We start from the raw sequence: 20,161 nt of genomic DNA, 5'->3' as shown, positions 1-20,161 counted from the left end.
AAATTGAGGGCATGCCTTTTCGGTACCCCACTTGCATGGCTGTCTGGCCTGTGGAAGGTTTCACAAATGCAAGTCAGGATGGCCGAGTTGCCTAAGGCGCTGCGTTCAGGTCGCAGTCTCTTCTGGAGGCGTGGGTTCAAATCCCACTTCTGACAATTGTGTGTTTACTCTACTTTTTTCTTAAGAGAGAAAAAATCAGATCATTTCCCTCACATGGGCTTATATGGTTGTCTACTTGGAAAAGTGCAGTGAGTTTTTTTCTTGCTCTCGCCACTCATGACCTAAGATGTGTGCTTTTTTTGGTTCACAATATCTTTCCCTCTCTGTAGATGATTAAGCAACGTGTGGTCAGGATGGCCGAGTGGTCTAAGGCGCTGCGTTAAGGCCGCAGTCTCTCCTGGAGGCGTGGGTTCGAATCCCACTTCTGACAAACCTTTAAGTCCATTTTGTCTCTGAGTTCTTTTAGAATCTCAGCTAAAAATTGGCAGTGCATATAATATCTGAATAAGTAACAAACTTCAGTTTCAACTGCAAATTAATTTGCCCAATTCTGTCTTCAAGCTCGTATAATATTCTTCTAGCACTCGTGGTGTTTTATGTGTTTTTTGGGGGGTGCTTAAAAAGTCCCTTTTATTAATGAAATGGGTTACATTCAGACTTGTGATATTTTTGGTTTCCAATAAGTAGATTGTTAATTTTATGTAACCTCATTTTCTAATGCTCCATTCAAGAGATGTTTCCACTATGAAATGCAGAGCAAGGGGAAAGAGCACAAGTGATAGAGCGAGTGAGTGAGAAGGGGTGTTGAGGAAGGAGAGAATGAAACAAAGACAGAGTGAGTGAACGGCAGGTAGGCCTAGAAGAGGAGACTAGAAGTGAAGGCGACATACTTTTCCCTGCTTTTGACCTCCCACCCATCCCAAACCGACCACATACGTGCCATCTATGCAACGTTGGTATGCAGAAATTCACGCCTCAGCCAGTGAGGGTAAGTCCCAGGCCAGGGGCTAGAGAGCAAAAGACTGCATGTGCTCAGACGTTCCCTGCTAGGGACAGTTGATCTGAAACAAGGTCTGCTCTCTTGTATCCAGCAAGGATCTAGAAATCCTGCATGAATCTGCAAGGCACAATGACAGCATACATTTGCATAATATGCCCCACCTTCTGCCTTCCTACTTCCTGTGCAGTAGTTGTTTGTGTAGAGAGAGAGGTCGCAGGCAAGGTAATTTTGTGAGTAGGATACAGGACCCTAAATAGCTGGTGAGAGGTATGAGGTATTTTAAAAGCATAAAAAGTGTACACCTGTGAAATGAAATGCTTTCACATGTGATCTTCTGTGTTTATTGTCCTGTGCATAAAGTTGCACCTTGTGTTTGAAGGTTTAAATTATTTCAGGCTTGCATGGAGGCAGAAATTTCTGAGTGACTTTTATACATTTCTTAAGAATCTGCACTGTCAGGATGGCCGAGTGGTCTAAGGCGCTGTGTTTAGGCCGCAGTCTCCTCTGGAGGCGTGGGTTCGAATCCCACTTCTGACATGACTTTTGGAGATGTAATCTCCTTTTTCAGGTTAACATCTGATGGAAGTTGCATCTGTTGGTCTTCACCTGGGATGTGATTCCGTCCTCATCTAGTCAAGAGAGCTGGGGTTTCTCATATATTTCGGTTGTATAAAGTCTTGCTGACAAAGTGCAGTCCTTACTATATGAGCATAGGACCCATGTAAGAGCTCATCTGGAAGAGTCATGCTCTTGTATGCCCTGGCCAGACAGGCCATGCAAATATGGAAGAATGCCTAGCATCTGGTAGACAGTTGGACTCCAGCACACTTACGGCAATTTCCTCAGGGCTGTGATCAGGGGCTGCTTAGATTTGCGTATTCCACCCTATGTTGTGACATTGAAATTCCTTGTTGAATTTGCTTTAGCTAGCCAAGAGGTGGCTGTTGACTCAATTTCAAAGCAGCTTTGGGCCTTTCAAGTGGCTGGTTAATAGCACTTTCTCTTTGTACGCCTTAAAGGTCTAAAGAGTTCTTCATAGGTACTGCTCTCTATGGATTGTTCAAAGATCTGTTGGAAGTACTTATAATAGGATAAATAAATTGAGGGCATGCCTTTTCGGTACCCCACTTGCATGGCTGTCTGGCCTGTGGAAGGTTCCACAAATGCAAGTCAGGATGGCCGAGTGGTCTAAGGCGCTGCGTTCAGGTCGCAGTCTCTTCTGGAGGCGTGGGTTGAAATCCCACTTCTGACAATTGTGTGTTTACTCTACTTTTTTCTTGAGAGAGAAAAAATCTGATCATTTCCCTCACATGGGCTTATATGGTTGTCTACTTGGAAAAGTGCAGTGAGTTTTTTTCTTGCTCTAGCCACTCATGACCTAAGATGTGTGCTTTTTTTGGTTCACAATATCTTTCCCTCTCTGTAGATGATCAAGCAAATGTGGTCAGGATGGCCGAGTGGTCTAAGGCGCTGCGTTAAGGCCGCAGTCTCTCCTGGAGGCGTGGGTTCGAATCCCACTTCTGACAAAACTTTAAGTCCATTTTGTCTCTGAGTTCTTTTAGAATCTCAGCTAAAAATTGGCAGTGCATATAATATCTGAATAAGTAACAAACTTCAGTTTCAACTGCAAATTAATTTGCCCAATTCTGTCTTCAAGCTCGTATAATATTCTTCTAGCACTCGTGGTGTTTTATGTGTTTTTTGGGGGGTGCTTAAAAAGTCCCTTTTTTTAATGAAATGGGTTACATTCAGTCTTGTGATAAATTTGGTTTCCAATAAGTAGATTGTTAATTTTATGTAACCTCATTTTCTAATGCTCCATTCAAGAGATGTTTCCACTATGAAATGCAGAGCAAGGGGAAAGAGCACAAGTGATAGAGCGAGTGAGTGAGAAGGGGTGTTGAGGAAGGAGAGAATGAAACAAAGACAGAGTGAGTGAACGGCAGGTAGGCCTAGAAGAGGAGACTAGAAGTGAAGGCGACATACTTTTCCATGCTTTTGACCTCCTACCCATCCCAAACCAACCACAAACGTACCATCTATGCAACGTTGGTATGCAGAAATTCACGCCTCAGCCAGTGAGGGTAAGTCCCAGGCCAGGGGCTAGAGAGCAAAAGACTGCATGTGCTCAGACGTTCCCTGCTAGGGACAGTTGATCTGAAACAAGGTCTGCTCTCTTGTATCCAGCAAGGATCTTGAAATCCTGCATGAATCTGCAAGGCACAATGACAGCATACATTTGCATAATATGCCCCACCTTCTGCCTTCCTACTTCCTGTGCAGTAGTTGTTTGTGTAGAGAGAGAGGTCGCAGGCAAGGTAATTTTGTGAGTAGGATACAGGACCCTAAATAGCTGGTGAGAGGTATGAGGTATTTTAAAAGCATAAAAAGTGTACACCTGTGAAATGAAATGCTTTCACATGTGATCTTCTGTGTTTATTGTCCTGTGCATAAAGTTGCACCTTGTGTTTGAAGGTTTAAATTATTTCAGGCTTGCATGGAGGCAGAAATTTCTGAGTGACTTTTATACATTTCTTAAGACTCTGCACTGTCAGGATGGCCGAGTGGTCTAAGGCGCTGTGTTTAGGCCGCAGTCTCCTCTGGAGGCGTGGGTTCGAATCCCACTTCTGACATGACTTTTGGAGATGTAATCTCCTTTTTCAGGTTAACATCTGATGGAAGTTGCATCTGTTGGTCTTCACCTGGGATGTGATTCCGTCCTCATCTAGTCAAGAGAGCTGGGGTTTCTCATATATTTCGGTTGTATAAAGTCTTGCTGACAAAGTGCAGTCCTTACTATATGAGCATAGGACCCATGTAAGAGCTCATCTGGAAGAGTCATGCTCTTGTATGCCCTGGCCAGACAGGCCATGCAAATATGGAAGAATGCCTAGCATCTGGTAGACAGTTGGACTCCAGCACACTTACGGCAATTTCCTCAGGGCTGTGATCAGGGGCTGCTTAGATTTGCGTATTCCACCCTATGTTGTGACATTGAAATTCCTTGTTGAATTTGCTTTAGCTAGCCAAGAGGTGGCTGTTGACTCAATTTCAAAGCAGCTTTGGGCCTTTCAAGTGGCTGGTTAATAGCACTTTCTCTTTGTACGCCTTAAAGGTCTAAAGAGTTCTTCATAGGTACTGCTCTCTATGGATTGTTCAAAGATCTGTTGGAAGTACTTATAATAGGATAAATAAATTGAGGGCATGCCTTTTCGGTACCCCACTTGCATGGCTGTCTGGCCTGTGGAAGGTTCCACAAATGCAAGTCAGGATGGCCGAGTGGTCTAAGGCGCTGCGTTCAGGTCGCAGTCTCTTCTGGAGGCGTGGGTTGAAATCCCACTTCTGACAATTGTGTGTTTACTCTACTTTTTTCTTGAGAGAGAAAAAATCTGATCATTTCCCTCACATGGGCTTATATGGTTGTCTACTTGGAAAAGTGCAGTGAGTTTTTTTCTTGCTCTAGCCACTCATGACCTAAGATGTGTGCTTTTTTTGGTTCACAATATCTTTCCCTCTCTGTAGATGATCAAGCAAATGTGGTCAGGATGGCCGAGTGGTCTAAGGCGCTGCGTTAAGGCCGCAGTCTCTCCTGGAGGCGTGGGTTCGAATCCCACTTCTGACAAAACTTTAAGTCCATTTTGTCTCTGAGTTCTTTTAGAATCTCAGCTAAAAATTGGCAGTGCATATAATATCTGAATAAGTAACAAACTTCAGTTTCAACTGCAAATTAATTTGCCCAATTCTGTCTTCAAGCTCGTATAATATTCTTCTAGCACTCGTGGTGTTTTATGTGTTTTTTGGGGGGTGCTTAAAAAGTCCCTTTTATTAATGAAATGGGTTACATTCAGTCTTGTGATATTTTTGGTTTCCAATAAGTAGATTGTTAATTTTATGTAACCTCATTTTCTAATGCTCCATTCAAGAGATGTTTCCACTATGAAATGCAGAGCAAGGGGAAAGAGCACAAGTGATAGAGCGAGTGAGTGAGAAGGGGTGTTGAGGAAGGAGAGAATGAAACAAAGACAGAGTGAGTGAACGGCAGGTAGGCCTAGAAGAGGAGACTAGAAGTGAAGGCGACATACTTTTCCCTGCTTTTGACCTCCCACCCATCCCAAACTGACCACAAACGTACCATCTATGCAACGTTGGTATGCAGAAATTCACGCCTCAGCCAGTGAGGGTAAGTCCCAGGCCAGGGGCTAGAGAGCAAAAGACTGCATGTGCTCAGACGTTCCCTGCTAGGGACAGTTGATCTGAAACAAGGTCTGCTCTCTTGTATCCAGCAAGGATCTAGAAATCCTGCATGAATCTGCAAGGCACAATGACAGCATACATTTGCATAATATGCCCCACCTTCTGCCTTCCTACTTCCTGTGCAGTAGTTGTATGTGTAGAGAGAGAGGTCGCAGGCAAGGTAATTTTGTGAGTAGGATACAGGAACCTAAATAGCTGGTGAGAGGTATGAGGTATTCTAAAAGCATAAAAATTGTACACCTGTGAAATGAAATGCTTTCACATGTGATCTTCTGTGTTTATTGTCCTGTGCATAAAGTTGCACCTTGTGTTTGAAGGTTTAAATTATTTCAGGCTTGCATGGAGGCAGAAATTTCTGAGTGACTTTTATACATTTCTTAAGACTCTGCACTGTCAGGATGGCCGAGTGGTCTAAGGCGCTGTGTTTAGGCCGCAGTCTCCTCTGGAGGCGTGGGTTCGAATCCCACTTCTGACATGACTTTTGGAGATGTAATCTCCTTTTTCAGTTTAACATCTGATGGAAGTTGCATCTGTTGGTCTTCACCTAGGATGTGATTCCGTCCTCATCTAGTCAAGAGAGCTGGGGTTTCTCATATATTTCGGTTGTATAAAGTCTTGCTGACAAAGTGCAGTCCTTACTATATGAGCATAGGACCCATGTAAGAGCTCATCTGGAAGAGTCATGCTCTTGTATGCCCTGGCCAGACAGGCCATGCAAATATGGAAGAATGCCTAGCATCTGGTAGACAGTTGGACTCCAGCACACTTACGGCAATTTCCTCAGGGCTGTGATCAGGGGCTGCTTAGATTTGCGTATTCCACCCTATGTTGTGACATTGAAATTCCTTGTTGAATTTGCTTTAGCTAGCCAAGAGGTGGCTGTTGACTCAATTTCAAAGCAGCTTTGGGCCTTTCAAGTGGCTGGTTAAGAGCACTTTCTCTTTGTACGCCTTAAAGGTCTAAAGAGTTCTTCATAGGTACTGCTCTCTATGGATTGTTCAAAGATCTGTTGGAAGTACTTATAATAGGATAAATAAATTGAGGGCATGCCTTTTCGGTACCCCACTTGCATAGCTGTCTGGCCTGTGGAAGGTTCCACAAATGCAAGTCAGGATGGCCGAGTGGTCTAAGGCGCTGCGTTCAGGTCGCAGTCTCTTCTGGAGGCGTGGGCTCAAATCCCACTTCTGACAATTGTGTGTTTACTCTACTTTTTTCTTGGGAGAGAAAAAATCAGATCATTTCCCTCACATGGGCTTATATGGTTGTCTACTTGGAAAAGTGCAGTGAGTTTTTTTCTTGCTCTAGCCACTCATGACCTAAGTTGTGTGCTTTTTTTGGTTCACAATATCTTTCCCTCTCTGTAGATGATCAAGCAAATGTGGTCAGGATGGCCGAGTGGTCTAAGGCGCTGCGTTAAGGCTGCAGTCTCTCCTGGAGGCGTGGGTTCGAATCCCACTTCTGACAAAACTTTAAGTCCATTTTGTCTCTGAGTTCTTTTAGAATCTCAGCTAAAAATTGGCAGTGCATATAATATCTGAATAAGTAACAAACTTCAGTTTCAACTGCAAATTAATTTGCCCAATTCTGTCTTCAAGCTCGTATAATATTCTTCTAGCACTCTTGGTGTTTTATGTGTTTTTTGGGGGGTGCTTAAAAAGTCCCTTTTATTAATGAAATGGGTTACATTCAGTCTTGTGATATTTTTGGTTTCCAATAAGTAGATTGTTAATTTTATGTAACCTCATTTTCTAATGCTCCATTCAAGAGATGTTTCCACTATGAAATGCAGAGCAAGGGGAAAGAGCACAAGTGATAGAGCGAGTGAGTGAGAAGGGGTGTTGAGGAAGGAGAGAATGAAACAAAGACAGAGTGAGTGAACGGCAGGTAGGCCTAGAAGAGGAGACTAGAAGTGAAGGCGACATACTTTTCCCTGCTTTTGACCTCCCACCCATCCCAAACTGACCACAAACGTACCATCTATGCAACGTTGGTATGCAGAAATTCACGCCTCAGCCAGTGAGGGTAAGTCCCAGGCCAGGGGCTAGAGAGCAAAAAACTGCATGTGCTCAGACGTTCCCTGCTAGGGACAGTTGATCTGAAACAAGGTCTGCTCTCTTGTATCCAGCAAGGATCTAGAAATCCTGCATGAATCTGCAAGGCACAATGACAGCATACATTTGCATAATATGCCCCACCTTCTGCCTTCCTACTTCCTGTGCAGTAGTTGTTTGTGTAGAGAGAGAGGTCGCAGGCAAGGTAATTTTGTGAGTAGGATACAGGACCCTAAATAGCTGGTGAGAGGTATGAGGTATTCTAAAAGCATAAAAATTGTACACCTGTGAAATGAAATGCTTTCACATGTGATCTTCTGTGTTTATTGTCCTGTGCATAAAGTTGCACCTTGTGTTTGAAGGTTTAAATTATTTCAGGCTTGCATGGAGGCAGAAATTTCTGAGTGACTTTTATACATTTCTTAAGACTCTGCACTGTCAGGATGGCCGAGTGGTCTAAGGCGCTGTGTTTAGGCCGCAGTCTCCTCTGGAGGTGTGGGTTCGAATCCCACTTCTGACATGACTTTTGGAGATGTAATCTCCTTTTTCAGGTTAACATCTGATGGAAGTTGCATCTGTTGGTCTTCACCTAGGATGTGATTCCGTCCTCATTTAGTCAAGAGAGCTGGGGTTTCTCATATATTTCGGTTGTATAAAGTCTTGCTGACAAAGTGCAGTCCTTACTATATGAGCATAGGACCCATGTAAGAGCTCATCTGGAAGAGTCATGCTCTTGTATGCCCTGGCCAGACAGGCCATGCAAATATGGAAGAATGCCTAGCATCTGGTAGACAGTTGGACTCCAGCACACTTACGGCAATTTCCTCAGGGCTGTGATCAGGGGCTGCTTAGATTTGCGTATTCCACCCTATGTTGTGACATTGAAATTCCTCGTTGAATTTGCTTTAGCTAGCCAAGAGGTGGCTGTTGACTCAATTTCAAAGCAGCTTTGGGCCTTTCAAGTGGCTGGTTAATAGCACTTTCTCTTTGTACGCCTTAAAGGTCTAAAGAGTTCTTCATAGGTACTGCTCTCTATGGATTGTTCAAAGATCTGTTGGAAGTACTTATAATAGGATAAATAAATTGAGGGCATGCCTTTCCGGTACCCCACTTGCATGGCTGTTTGGCCTGTAGAAGGTTCCACAAATGCAAGTCAGGATGGCCGAGTGGTCTAAGGCGCTGCGTTCAGGTCGCAGTCTCTTCTGGAGGCGTTGGTTCAAATCCCACTTCTGACAATTGTGTGTTTACTCTACTTTTTTCTTGAGAGAGAAAAAATCTGATAATTTTCCTCACATGGGCTTATATGGTTGTCTACTTGGAAAAGTGCAGTGAGTTTTTTTCTTGCTCTAGCCACTCATGACCCAAGATGTGTGCTTTTTTTGGTTCACAATATCTTTCCCTCTCTGTAGATGATCAAGCAAATGTGGTCAGGATGGCCGAGTGGTCTAAGGCGCTGCGTTAAGGCCGCAGTCTCTCCTGGAGGCGTGGGTTCGAATCCCACTTCTGACAAAACTTTAAGTCCATTTTGTCTCTGAGTTCTTTTAGAATCTCAGCTAAAAATTGGCAGTGCATATAATATCTGAATAAGTAACAAACTTCAGTTTCAACTGCAAATTAATTTGCCCAATTCTGTCTTCAAGCTCGTATAATATTCTTCTAGCACTCGTGGTGTTTTATGTGTTTTTTGGGGGGTGCTTAAAAAGTCCCTTTTATTAATGAAATGGGTTACATTCAGTCTTGTGATATTTTTGGTTTCCAATAAGTAGATTGTTAATTTTATGTAACCTCATTTTCTAATGCTCCATTCAAGAGATGTTTCCACTATGAAATGCAGAGCAAGGGGAAAGAGCACAAGTGATAGAGCGAGTGAGTGAGAAGGGGTGTTGAGGAAGGAGAGAATGAAACAAAGACAGAGTGAGTGAATGGCAGGTAGGCCTAGAAGAGGAGACTAGAAGTGAAGGCGACATACTTTTCCATGCTTTTGACCTCCCACCCATCCCAAACCGACCACAAACGTACCATCTATGCAACGTTGGTATGCAGAAATTCACGCCTCAGCCAGTGAGGGTAAGTCCCAGGCCAGGGGCTAGAGAGCAAAAGACTGCATGTGCTCAGACGTTCCCTGCTAGGGACAGTTGATCTGAAACAAGGTCTGCTCTCTTGTATCCAGCAAGGATCTAGAAATCCTGCATGAATCTGCAAGGCACAATGACAGCATACATTTGCATAATATGCCCCACCTTCTGCCTTCCTACTTCCTGTGCAGTAGTTGTTTGTGTAGAGAGAGAGGTCGCAGGCAAGGTAATTTTGTGAGTAGGATACAGGACCCTAAATAGCTAGTGAGAGGTATGAGGTATTCTAAAAGCATAAAAATTGTACACCTGTGAAATGAAATGCTTTCACATGTGATCTTCTGTGTTTATTGTCCTGTGCATAAAGTTGCACCTTGTGTTTGAAGGTTTAAATTATTTCAGGCTTGCATGGAGGCAGAAATTTCTGAGTGACTTTTATACATTTCTTAAGACGCTGCTCTGTCAGGATGGCCGAGTGGTCTAAGGCGCTGTGTTTAGGCCGCAGTCTCCTCTGGAGGCGTGGGTTCGAATCCCACTTCTGACATGACTTTTGGAGATGTAATCTCCTTTTTCAGGTTAACATCTGATGGAAGTTGCATCTGTTGGTCTTCACCTGGGATGTGATTCCGTCCTCATCTAGTCAAGAGAGCTGGGGTTTCTCATATATTTCGGTTGTATAAAGTCTTGCTGACAAAGTGCAGTCCTTACTATATGAGCATAGGACCCATGTAAGAGCTCATCTGGAAGAGTCATGCTCTTGTATGCCCTGGCCAGACAGGCCATGCAAATATGGAAGAATGCCTAGCATCTGGTAGAAAGTTGGACTCCAGCACACTTACGGCAATTTCCTCAGGGCTGTGATCAGGGGCTGCTTAGATTTGCGTATTCCACCCTATGTTGTGACATTGAAATTCCTTGTTGAATTTGCTTTAGCTAGCCAAGAGGTGGCTGTTGACTCAATTTCAAAGCAGCTTTGGGCCTTTCAAGTGGCTGGTTAATAGCGCTTTCTCTTTGTACGCCTTAAAGGTCTAAAGAGTTCTTCATAGGTACTGCTCTCTATGGATTGTTCAAAGATCTTTTGGAAGTACTTATAATAGGATAAATAAATTGAGGGCATGCCTTTTCGGTACCCCACTTGCATGGCTGTCTGGCCTGTGGAAGGTTCCACAAATGCAAGTCAGGATGGCCGAGTGGTCTAAGGTGCTGCGTTCAGGTCGCAGTCTGTTCTGGAGGCGTGGGTTCAAATCCCACTTCTGACAATTGTGTGTTTACTCTACTTTTTTCTTGGGAGAGAAAAAATCAGATCATTTCCCTCACATGGGCTTATATGGTTGTCTACTTGGAAAAGTGCAGTGAGTTTTTTTCTTGCTCTAGCCACTCATGACCTAAGTTGTGTGCTTTTTTTGGTTCACAATATCTTTCCCTCTCTGTAGATGATCAAGCAAATGTGGTCAGGATGGCCGAGTGGTCTAAGGCGCTGCGTTAAGGCCGCAGTTTCTCCTGGAGGCATGGGTTCGAATCCCACTTCTGACAAAACTTTAAGTCCATTTTGTCTCTGAGTTCTTTTAGAATCTCAGCTAAAAATTGGCAGTGCATATAATATCTGAATAAGTAACAAACTTCAGTTTCAACTGCAAATTAATTTGCCCAATTCTGTCTTCAAGCTCGTATAATATTCTTCTAGCACTCGTGGTGTTTTATGTGTTTTTTGGGGGGTGCTTAAAAAGTCCCTTTTATTAATGAAATGGGTTACATTCAGTCTTGTGATATTTTTGGTTTCTAATAAGTAGATTGTTAATTTTATGTAACCTCATTTTCTAATGCTCCATTCAAGAGATGTTTCCACTATGAAATGCAGAGCAAGGGGAAAGAGCACAAGTGATAGAGCGAGTGAGTGAGAAGGGGTGTTGAGGAAGGAGAGAATGAAACAAAGACAGAGTGAGTGAACGGCAGGTAGGCCTAGAAGAGGAGACTAGAAGTGAAGGCGACATACTTTTCCCTGCTTTTGACCTCCCACCCATCCCAAACTGACCACAAACGTACCATCTATGCAACGTTGGTATGCAGAAATTCACGCCTCAGCCAGTGAGGGTAAGTCCCAGGCCAGGGGCTAGAGAGCAAAAGACTGCATGTGCTCAGACGTTCCCTGCTAGGGACAGTTGATCTGAAACAAGGTCTGCTCTCTTGTATCCAGCAAGGATCTAGAAATCCTGCATGAATCTGCAAGGCACAATGACAGCATACATTTGCATAATATGCCCCACCTTCTGCCTTCCTACTTCCTGTGCAGTAGTTGTTTGTGTAGAGAGAGAGGTCGCAGGCAAGGTAATTTTGTGAGTAGGATACAGGACCCTAAATAGCTGGTGAGAGGTATGAGGTATTCTAAAAGCATAAAAATTGTACACCTGTGAAATGAAATGCTTTCACATGTGATCTTCTGTGTTTATTGTCCTGTGCATAAAGTTGCACCTTGTGTTTGAAGGTTTAAATTATTTCAGGCTTGCATGGAGGCAGAAATTTCTGAGTGACTTTTATACATTTCTTAAGACTCTGCACTGTCAGGATGGCCGAGTGGTCTAAGGCGCTGTGTTTAGGCCGCAGTCTTCTCTGGAGGCGTGGGTTCGAATCCCACTTCTGACATGACTTTTGGAGATGTAATCTCCTTTTTCAGTTTAACATCTGATGGAAGTTGCATCTGTTGGTCTTCACCTAGGATGTGATTCCGTCCTCATCTAGTCAAGAGAGCTGGGGTTTCTCATATATTTCGGTTGTATAAAGTCTTGCTGACAAAGTGCAGTCCTTACTATATGAGCATAGGACCCATGTAAGAGCTCATCTGGAAGAGTCATGCTCTTGTATGCCCTGGCCAGACAGGCCATGCAAATATGGAAGAATGCCTAGCATCTGGTAGACAGTTGGACTCCAGCACACTTACGGCAATTTCCTCAGGGCTGTGATCAGGGGCTGCTTAGATTTGCGTATTGCACCCTATGTTGTGACATTGAAATTCCTTGTTGAATTTGCTTTAGCTAGCCAAGAGGTGGCTGTTGACTCAATTTCAAAGCAGCTTTGGGCCTTTCAAGTGGCTGGTTAATAGCACTTTCTCTTTGTACGCCTTAAAGGTCTAAAGAGTTCTTCATAGGTACTGCTCTCTATGGATTGTTCAAAGATCTGTTGGAAGTACTTATAATAGGATAAATAAATTGAGGGCATGCCTTTTCGGTACCCCACTTGCATGGCTTTCTGGCCTGTGGAAGGTTCCACAAATGCAAGTCAGGATGGCCGAGTGGTCTAAGGCGCTGCGTTCAGATCGCAGTCTCTTCTGGAGGCGTGGGTTCAAATCCCACTTCTGACAATTGTGTGTTTACTCTACTTTTTTCTTGAGAGAGAAAAAATCTGATCATTTCCCTCACATGGGCTTATATGGTTGTCTACTTGGAAAAGTGCAGTGAGTTTTTTTCTTGCTCTAGCCACTCATGACCTAAGATGTGTGCTTTTTTAGGTTCACAATATCTTTCCCTCTCTGTAGATGATCAAACAAATGTGGTCAGGATGGCTGAGTGGTCTAAGGCGCTGCGTTAAGGCCGCGGTCTCTCCTGGAGGCGTGGGTTCGAATCCCACTTCTGACAAAACTTTAAGTCCATTTTGTCTCTGAGTTCTTTTAGAATCTCAGCTAAAAATTGGCAGTGCATATAATATCTGAATAAGTAACAAACTTCAGTTTCAACTGCAAATTAATTTGCCCAATTCTGTCTTCAAGCTCGTATAATATTCTTCTAGCACTCGTGGTGTTTTATGTGTTTTTTGGGGGGTGCTTAAAAAGTCCCTTTTTTTAATGAAATGGGTTACATTCAGTCTTGTGATATTTTTGGTTTCCAATAAGTAGATTGTTAATTTTATGTAACCTCATTTTCTAATGCTCCATTCAAGAGATGTTTCCACTATGAAATGCAGAGCAAGGGGAAAGAGCACAAGTGATAGAGCGAGTGAGTGAGAAGGGGTGTTGAGGAAGGAGAGAATGAAACAAAGACAGAGTGAGTGAACGGCAGGTAGGCCTAGAAGAGGAGACTAGAAGTGAAGGCGACATACTTTTCCATGCTTTTGACCTCCCACCCATCCCAAACCAACCACAAACGTACCATCTATGCAACGTTGGTATGCAGAAATTCACGCCTCAGCCAGTGAGGGTAAGTCCCAGGCCAGGGGCTAGAGAGCAAAAGACTGCATGTGCTCAGACGTTCCCTGCTAGGGACAGTTGATCTGAAACAAGGTCTGCTCTCTTGTATCCAGCAAGGATCTAGAAATCCTGCATGAATCTGCAAGGCACAATGACAGCATACATTTGCATAATATGCCCCACCTTCTGCCTTCCTACTTCCTGTGCAGTAGTTGTTTGTGTAGAGAGAGAGGTCGCAGGCAAGGTAATTTTGTGAGTAGGATACAGGACCCTAAATAGCTGGTGAGAGGTATGAGGTATTTTAAAAGCATAAAAATTGTACACCTGTGAAATGAAATGCTTTCACATGTGATCTTCTGTGTTTATTGTCCTGTGCATAAAGTTGCACCTTGTGTTTGAAGGTTTAAATTATTTCAGGCTTGCATGGAGGCAGAAATTTCTGAGTGACTTTTATACATTTCTTAAGACTCTGCACTGTCAGGATGGCCGAGTGGTCTAAGGCGCTGTGTTTAGGCCGCAGTCTCCTCTGGAGGCGTGGGTTTGAATCCCACTTCTGACATGACTTTTGGAGATGTAATCTCCTTTTACAGGTTAACATCTGATGGAAGTTGCATCTGTTGGTCTTCACCTGGGATGTGATTCCGTCCTCATCTAGTCAAGAGAGCTGGGGTTTCTCATATATTTCGGTTGTATAAAGTCTTGCTGACAAAGTGCAGTCCTTACTATATGAGCATAGGACCCATGTAAGAGCTCATCTGGAAGAGTCATGCTCTTGTATGCCCTGGCCAGACAGGCCATGCAAATATGGAAGAATGCCTAGCATCTGGTAGACAGTTGGACTCCAGCACACTTACGGCAATTTCCTCAGGGCTGTGATCAGGGGCTGCTTAGATTTGCGTATTCCACCCTATGTTGTGACATTGAAATTCCTTGTTGAATTTGCTTTAGCTAGCCAAGAGGTGGCTGTTGACTCAATTTCAAAGCAGCTTTGGGCCTTTCAAGTGGCTGGTTAATAGCACTTTCTCTTTGTACGCCTTAAAGGTCTAAAGAGTTCTTCATAGGTACTGCTCTCTATGGATTGTTCAAAGATCTGTTGGAAGTACTTATAATAGGATAAATAAATTGAGGGCATGCCTTTTCGGTACCCCACTTGCATGGCTGTCTGGCCTGTGGAAGGTTCCACAAATGCAAGTCAGGATGGCCGAGTGGTCTAAGGTGCTGCGTTCAGGTCGCAGTCTCTTCTGGAGGCGTGGGTTCAAATCCCACTTCTGACAATTGTGTGTTTACTCTACTTTTTTCTTGGGAGAGAAAAAATCAGATCATTTCCCTCACATGGGCTTCTATGGTTGTCTACTTGGAAAAGTGCAGTGAGTTTTTTTCTTGCTCTAGCCACTCATGACCTAAGTTGTGTGTTTTTTTTGGTTCACAATATCTTTTCCTCTCTGTAGATGATCAAGCAAATGTGGTCAGGATGGCCGAGTGGTCTAAGGCGCTGCGTTAAGGCCGCAGTCTCTCCTGGAGGCGTGGGTTCGAATCCCACTTCTGACAAAACTTTAAGTCCATTTTGTCTCTGAGTTCTTTTAGAATCTCAGCTAAAAATTGGCAGTGCATATAATATCTGAATAAGTAACAAACTTCAGTTTCAACTGCAAATTAATTTGCCCAATTCTGTCTTCAAGCTCGTATAATATTCTTCTAGCACTCGTGGTGTTTTATGTGTTTTTTGGGGGGTGCTTAAAAAGTCCCTTTTATTAATGAAATGGGTTACATTCAGTCTTGTGATATTTTTGGTTTCCAATAAGTAGATTGTTAATTTTATGTAACCTCATTTTCTAATGCTCCATTCAAGAGATGTTTCCACTATGAAATGCAGAGCAAGGGGAAAGAGCACAAGTGATAGAGCGAGTGAGTGAGAAGGGGTGTTGAGGAAGGAGAGAATGAAACAAAGACAGAGTGAGTGAACGGCAGGTAGGCCTAGAAGAGGAGACTAGAAGTGAAGGCGACATACTTTTCCCTGCTTTTGACCTCCCACCCATCCCAAACCGACCACAAACGTACCATCTATGCAACGTTGGTATGCAGAAATTCACGCCTCAGCCAGTGAGGGTAAGTCCCAGGCCAGGGGCTAGAGAGCAAAAGACTGCATGTGCTCAGACGTTCCCTGCTAGGGACAGTTGATCTGAAACAAGGTCTGCTCTCTTGTATCCAGCAAGGATCTAGAAATCCTGCATGAATCTGCAAGGCACAATGACAGCATACATTTGCATAATATGCCCCACCTTCTGCCTTCCTACTTCCTGTGCAGTAGTTGTTTGTGTAGAGAGAGAGGTCGCAGGCAAGGTAATTTTGTGAGTAGGATACAGGACCCTAAATAGCTGGTGAGAGGTATGAGGTATTTTAAAAGCATAAAAATTGTACACCTGTGAAATGAAATGCTTTCACATGTGATCTTCTGTGTTTATTGTCCTGTGCATAAAGTTGCACCTTGTGTTTGAAGGTTTAAATTATTTCAGGCTTGCATGGAGGCAGAAATTTCTGAGTGACTTTTATACATTTCTTAAGACTCTGCACTGTCAGGATGGCCGAGTGGTCTAAGGCGCTGTGTTTAGGCCGCAGTCTCCTCTGGAGGCGTGAGTTTGAATCCCACTTCTGACATGACTTTTGGAGATGTAATCTCCTTTTTCAGGTTAACATCTGATGGAAGTTGCATCTGTTGGTCTTCACCTGGGATGTGATTCCGTCCTCATCTAGTCAAGAGAGCTGGGGTTTCTCATATATTTCGGTTGTATAAAGTCTTGCTGACAAAGTGCAGTCCTTACTATATGAGCATAGGACCCATGTAAGAGCTCATCTGGAAGAGTCATGCTCTTGTATGCCCTGGCCAGACAGGCCATGCAAATATGGAAGAATGCCTAGCATCTGGTAGACAGTTGGACTCCAGCACACTTACGGCAATTTCCTCAGGGCTGTGATCAGGGGCTGCTTAGATTTGCGTATTCCACCCTATGTTGTGACATTGAAATTCCTTGTTGAATTTGCTTTAGCTAGCCAAGAGGTGGCTGTTGACTCAATTTCAAAGCAGCTTTGGGCCTTTCAAGTGGCTGGTTAATAGCACTTTCTCTTTGTACGCCTTAAAGGTCTAAAGAGTTCTTCATAGGTACTGCTCTCTATGGATTGTTCAAAGATCTGTTGGAAGTACTTATAATAGGATAAATAAATTGAGGGCATGCCTTTTCGGTACCCCACTTGCATGGCTGTCTGGCCTGTGGAAGGTTCCACAAATGCAAGTCAGGATGGCCGAGTGGTCTAAGGCGCTGCGTTCAGGTCGCAGTCTCTTCTGGAGGCGTGGGTTCAAATCCCACTTCTGACAATTGTGTGTTTACTCTACTTTTTTCTTGAGAGAGAAAAAATCTGATCATTTCCCTCACATGGGCTTATATGGTTGTCTACTTGGAAAAGTGCAGTGAGTTTTTTTCTTGCTCTAGCCACTCATGACCTAAGATGTGTGCTTTTTTTGGTTCACAATATCTTTCCCTCTCTGTAGATGATCAAGCAAATGTGGTCAGGATGGCCGAGTGGTCTAAGGCGCTGCGTTAAGGCCGCAGTCTCTCCTGGAGGAGTGGGTTCGAATCCCACTTCTGACAAAACTTTAAGTCCATTTTGTCTCTGAGTTCTTTTAGAATCTCAGCTAAAAATTGGCAGTGCATATAATATCTGAATAAGTAACAAACTTCAGTTTCGACTGCAAATTAATTTGCCCAATTCTGTCTTCAAGCTCGTATAATATTCTTCTAGCACTCGTGGTGTTTTATGTGTTTTTTGGGGGGTGCTTAAAAAGTCCCTTTTAAATAATGAAATGGGTTACATTCAGTCTTGTGATATTTTTGGTTTCCAATAAGTAGATTGTTAATTTTATGTAACCTCATTTTCTAATGCTCCATTCAAGAGATGTTTCCACTATGAAATGCAGAGCAAGGGGAAAGAGCACAAGTGATAGAGCGAGTGAGTGAGAAGGGGTGTTGAGGAAGGAGAGAATGAAACAAAGACAGAGTGAGTGAACGGCAGGTAGGCCTAGAAGAGGAGACTAGAAGTGAAGGCGACATACTTTTCCCTGCTTTTGACCTCCCACCCATCCCAAACCGACCACAAACATACCATCTATGCAACGTTGGTATGCAGAAATTCACGCCTCAGCCAGTGAGGGTAAGTCCCAGGCCAGGGGCTAGAGAGCAAAAGACTGCATGTGCTCAGACGTTCCCTGCTAGGGACAGTTGATCTGAAACAAGGTCTGCTCTCTTGTATCCAGCAAGGATCTAGAAATCCTGCATGAATCTGCAAGGCACAATGACAGCATACATTTGCATAATATGCCCCACCTTCTGCCTTCCTACTTCCTGTGCAGTAGTTGTTTGTGTAGAGAGAGAGGTCGCAGGCAAGGTAATTTTGTGAGTAGGATACAGGACCCTAAATAGCTGGTGAGAGGTATGAGGTATTTTAAAAGCATAAAAATTGTACACCTGTGAAATGAAATGCTTTCACATGTGATCTTCTGTGTTTATTGTCCTGTGCATAAAGTTGCACCTTGTGTTTGAAGGTTTAAATTATTTCAGGCTTGCATGGAGGCAGAAATTTCTGAGTGACTTTTATACATTTCTTAAGACTCTGCACTGTCAGGATGGCCGAGTGGTCTAAGGCGCTGTGTTTAGGCCGCAGTCTCCTCTGGAGGCGTGAGTTTGAATCCCACTTCTGACATGACTTTTGGAGATGTAATCTCCTTTTTCAGGTTAACATCTGATGGAAGTTGCATCTGTTGGTCTTCACCTGGGATGTGATTCCGTCCTCATCTAGTCAAGAGAGCTGGGGTTTCTCATATATTTCGGTTGTATAAAGTCTTGCTGACAAAGTGCAGTCCTTACTATATGAGCATAGGACCCATGTAAGAGCTCATCTGGAAGAGTCATGCTCTTGTATGCCCTGGCCAGACAGGCCATGCAAATATGGAAGAATGCCTAGCATCTGGTAGACAGTTGGACTCCAGCACACTTACGGCAATTTCCTCAGGGCTGTGATCAGGGGCTGCTTAGATTTGCGTATTCCACCCTATGTTGTGACATTGAAATTCCTTGTTGAATTTGCTTTAGCTAGCCAAGAGGTGGCTGTTGACTCAATTTCAAAGCAGCTTTGGGCCTTTCAAGTGGCTGGTTAATAGCACTTTCTCTTTGTACGCCTTAAAGGTCTAAAGAGTTCTTCATAGGTACTGCTCTCTATGGATTGTTCAAAGATCTGTTGGAAGTACTTATAATAGGATAAATAAATTGAGGGCATGCCTTTTCGGTACCCCACTTGCATGGCTGTCTGGCCTGTGGAAGGTTCCACAAATGCAAGTCAGGATGGCCGAGTGGTCTAAGGCGCTGCGTTCAGGTCGCAGTCTCTTCTGGAGGCGTGGGTTCAAATCCCACTTCTTACAATTGTGTGTTTACTCTACTTTTTTCTTGAGAGAGAAAAAATCTGATCATTTCCCTCACATGGGCTTATATGGTTGTCTACTTGGAAAAGTGCAGCGAGTTTTTTTCTTGCTCTAGCCACTCATGACCTAAGATGTGTGCTTTTTTTGGTTCACAATATCTTTCCCTCTCTGTAGATGATCAAGCAAATGTGGTCAGGATGGCCGAGTGGTCTAAGGCGCTGCGTTAAGGCTGCAGTCTCTCCTGGAGGCGTGGGTTCGAATCCCACTTCTGACAAAACTTTAAGTCCATTTTGTCTCTGAGTTCTTTTAGAATCTCAGCTAAAAATTGGCAGTTCATATAATATCTGAATAAGTAACAAACTTCAGTTTCAACTGCAAATTAATTTGCCCAATTCTGTCTTCAAGCTCGTATAATATTCTTCTAGCACTCGTGGTGTTTTATGTGTTTTTTGGGGGGTGCTTAAAAAGTCCCTTTTATTAATGAAATGGGTTACATTCAGTCTTGTGATATTTTTGGTTTCCAATAAGTAGATTGTTAATTTTATGTAACCTCATTTTCTAATGCTCCATTCAAGAGATGTTTCCACTATGAAATGCAGAGCAAGGGGAAAGAGCACAAGTGATAGAGCGAGTGAGTGAGAAGGGGTGTTGAGGAAGGAGAGAATGAAACAAAGACAGAGTGAGTGAACGGCAGGTAGGCCTAGAAGAGGAGACTAGAAGTGAAGGCGACATACTTTTCCCTGCTTTTGACCTCCCACCCATCCCAAACCGACCACAAACGTACCATCTATGCAACGTTGGTATGCAGAAATTCACGCCTCAGCCAGTGAGGGTAAGTCCCAGGCCAGGGGCTAGAGAGCAAAAGACTGCATGTGCTCAGACGTTCCCTGCTAGGGACAGTTGATCTGAAACAAGGTCTGCTCTCTTGTATCCAGCAAGGATCTAGAAATCCTGCATGAATCTGCAAGGCACAATGACAGCATACATTTGCATAATATGCCCCACCTTCTGCCTTCCTACTTCCTGTGCAGTAGTTGTTTGTGTAGAGAGAGAGGTCGCAGGCAAGGTAATTTTGTGAGTAGGATACAGGACCCTAAATAGCTGGTGAGAGGTATGAGGTATTCTAAAAGCATAAAAATT

At 43.6% G+C, this 20,161-nt stretch overlaps 20 non-coding genes across 20 annotated transcripts; all 20 read left to right on the top strand.

Moving 5' to 3' along the window:
• Window positions 1-347: 347 nt before the first annotated feature.
• Window positions 348-430, top strand: TRNAL-AAG (transfer RNA leucine (anticodon AAG)). Its single transcript has one exon. It is a non-coding gene; the product is annotated as a tRNA-Leu (tRNA).
• A 1,024-nt stretch (window positions 431-1,454) lies between these two features.
• TRNAL-UAG (transfer RNA leucine (anticodon UAG)) lies at window positions 1,455-1,537 on the top strand. Its single transcript has one exon. It is a non-coding gene; the product is annotated as a tRNA-Leu (tRNA).
• Window positions 1,538-2,443: 906 nt separating this feature from the next.
• TRNAL-AAG (transfer RNA leucine (anticodon AAG)) lies at window positions 2,444-2,526 on the top strand. The gene has a single exon. It is a non-coding gene; the product is annotated as a tRNA-Leu (tRNA).
• A 1,024-nt stretch (window positions 2,527-3,550) lies between these two features.
• On the top strand, window positions 3,551-3,633 carry TRNAL-UAG (transfer RNA leucine (anticodon UAG)). Its single transcript has one exon. It is a non-coding gene; the product is annotated as a tRNA-Leu (tRNA).
• Window positions 3,634-4,539: 906 nt separating this feature from the next.
• TRNAL-AAG (transfer RNA leucine (anticodon AAG)) lies at window positions 4,540-4,622 on the top strand. The gene has a single exon. It is a non-coding gene; the product is annotated as a tRNA-Leu (tRNA).
• A 1,024-nt stretch (window positions 4,623-5,646) lies between these two features.
• TRNAL-UAG (transfer RNA leucine (anticodon UAG)) lies at window positions 5,647-5,729 on the top strand. Its single transcript has one exon. It is a non-coding gene; the product is annotated as a tRNA-Leu (tRNA).
• A 906-nt stretch (window positions 5,730-6,635) lies between these two features.
• Window positions 6,636-6,718, top strand: TRNAL-AAG (transfer RNA leucine (anticodon AAG)). The gene has a single exon. It is a non-coding gene; the product is annotated as a tRNA-Leu (tRNA).
• A 1,024-nt stretch (window positions 6,719-7,742) lies between these two features.
• On the top strand, window positions 7,743-7,825 carry TRNAL-UAG (transfer RNA leucine (anticodon UAG)). Its single transcript has one exon. It is a non-coding gene; the product is annotated as a tRNA-Leu (tRNA).
• Window positions 7,826-8,731: 906 nt separating this feature from the next.
• TRNAL-AAG (transfer RNA leucine (anticodon AAG)) lies at window positions 8,732-8,814 on the top strand. Its single transcript has one exon. It is a non-coding gene; the product is annotated as a tRNA-Leu (tRNA).
• A 1,024-nt stretch (window positions 8,815-9,838) lies between these two features.
• Window positions 9,839-9,921, top strand: TRNAL-UAG (transfer RNA leucine (anticodon UAG)). The gene has a single exon. It is a non-coding gene; the product is annotated as a tRNA-Leu (tRNA).
• Window positions 9,922-10,827: 906 nt separating this feature from the next.
• Window positions 10,828-10,910, top strand: TRNAL-AAG (transfer RNA leucine (anticodon AAG)). Its single transcript has one exon. It is a non-coding gene; the product is annotated as a tRNA-Leu (tRNA).
• A 1,024-nt stretch (window positions 10,911-11,934) lies between these two features.
• On the top strand, window positions 11,935-12,017 carry TRNAL-UAG (transfer RNA leucine (anticodon UAG)). Its single transcript has one exon. It is a non-coding gene; the product is annotated as a tRNA-Leu (tRNA).
• A 632-nt stretch (window positions 12,018-12,649) lies between these two features.
• TRNAL-CAG (transfer RNA leucine (anticodon CAG)) lies at window positions 12,650-12,732 on the top strand. The gene has a single exon. It is a non-coding gene; the product is annotated as a tRNA-Leu (tRNA).
• Window positions 12,733-12,923: 191 nt separating this feature from the next.
• TRNAL-AAG (transfer RNA leucine (anticodon AAG)) lies at window positions 12,924-13,006 on the top strand. Its single transcript has one exon. It is a non-coding gene; the product is annotated as a tRNA-Leu (tRNA).
• A 1,024-nt stretch (window positions 13,007-14,030) lies between these two features.
• Window positions 14,031-14,113, top strand: TRNAL-UAG (transfer RNA leucine (anticodon UAG)). The gene has a single exon. It is a non-coding gene; the product is annotated as a tRNA-Leu (tRNA).
• A 632-nt stretch (window positions 14,114-14,745) lies between these two features.
• TRNAL-CAG (transfer RNA leucine (anticodon CAG)) lies at window positions 14,746-14,828 on the top strand. The gene has a single exon. It is a non-coding gene; the product is annotated as a tRNA-Leu (tRNA).
• Window positions 14,829-15,019: 191 nt separating this feature from the next.
• TRNAL-AAG (transfer RNA leucine (anticodon AAG)) lies at window positions 15,020-15,102 on the top strand. The gene has a single exon. It is a non-coding gene; the product is annotated as a tRNA-Leu (tRNA).
• Window positions 15,103-16,841: 1,739 nt separating this feature from the next.
• Window positions 16,842-16,924, top strand: TRNAL-CAG (transfer RNA leucine (anticodon CAG)). Its single transcript has one exon. It is a non-coding gene; the product is annotated as a tRNA-Leu (tRNA).
• Window positions 16,925-17,115: 191 nt separating this feature from the next.
• TRNAL-AAG (transfer RNA leucine (anticodon AAG)) lies at window positions 17,116-17,198 on the top strand. Its single transcript has one exon. It is a non-coding gene; the product is annotated as a tRNA-Leu (tRNA).
• Window positions 17,199-19,212: 2,014 nt separating this feature from the next.
• Window positions 19,213-19,295, top strand: TRNAL-AAG (transfer RNA leucine (anticodon AAG)). The gene has a single exon. It is a non-coding gene; the product is annotated as a tRNA-Leu (tRNA).
• Window positions 19,296-20,161: the final 866 nt, after the last annotated feature.

Source organism: Lissotriton vulgaris, chromosome 8, assembly GCF_964263255.1.
Source record: "Lissotriton vulgaris chromosome 8, aLisVul1.2, whole genome shotgun sequence".
NCBI classification, from domain to species: domain Eukaryota; kingdom Metazoa; phylum Chordata; class Amphibia; order Caudata; family Salamandridae; genus Lissotriton; species Lissotriton vulgaris.
Note: the sequence above shows the minus strand (reverse complement) of the source record. Positions and strands in the feature narration are given on the sequence as shown.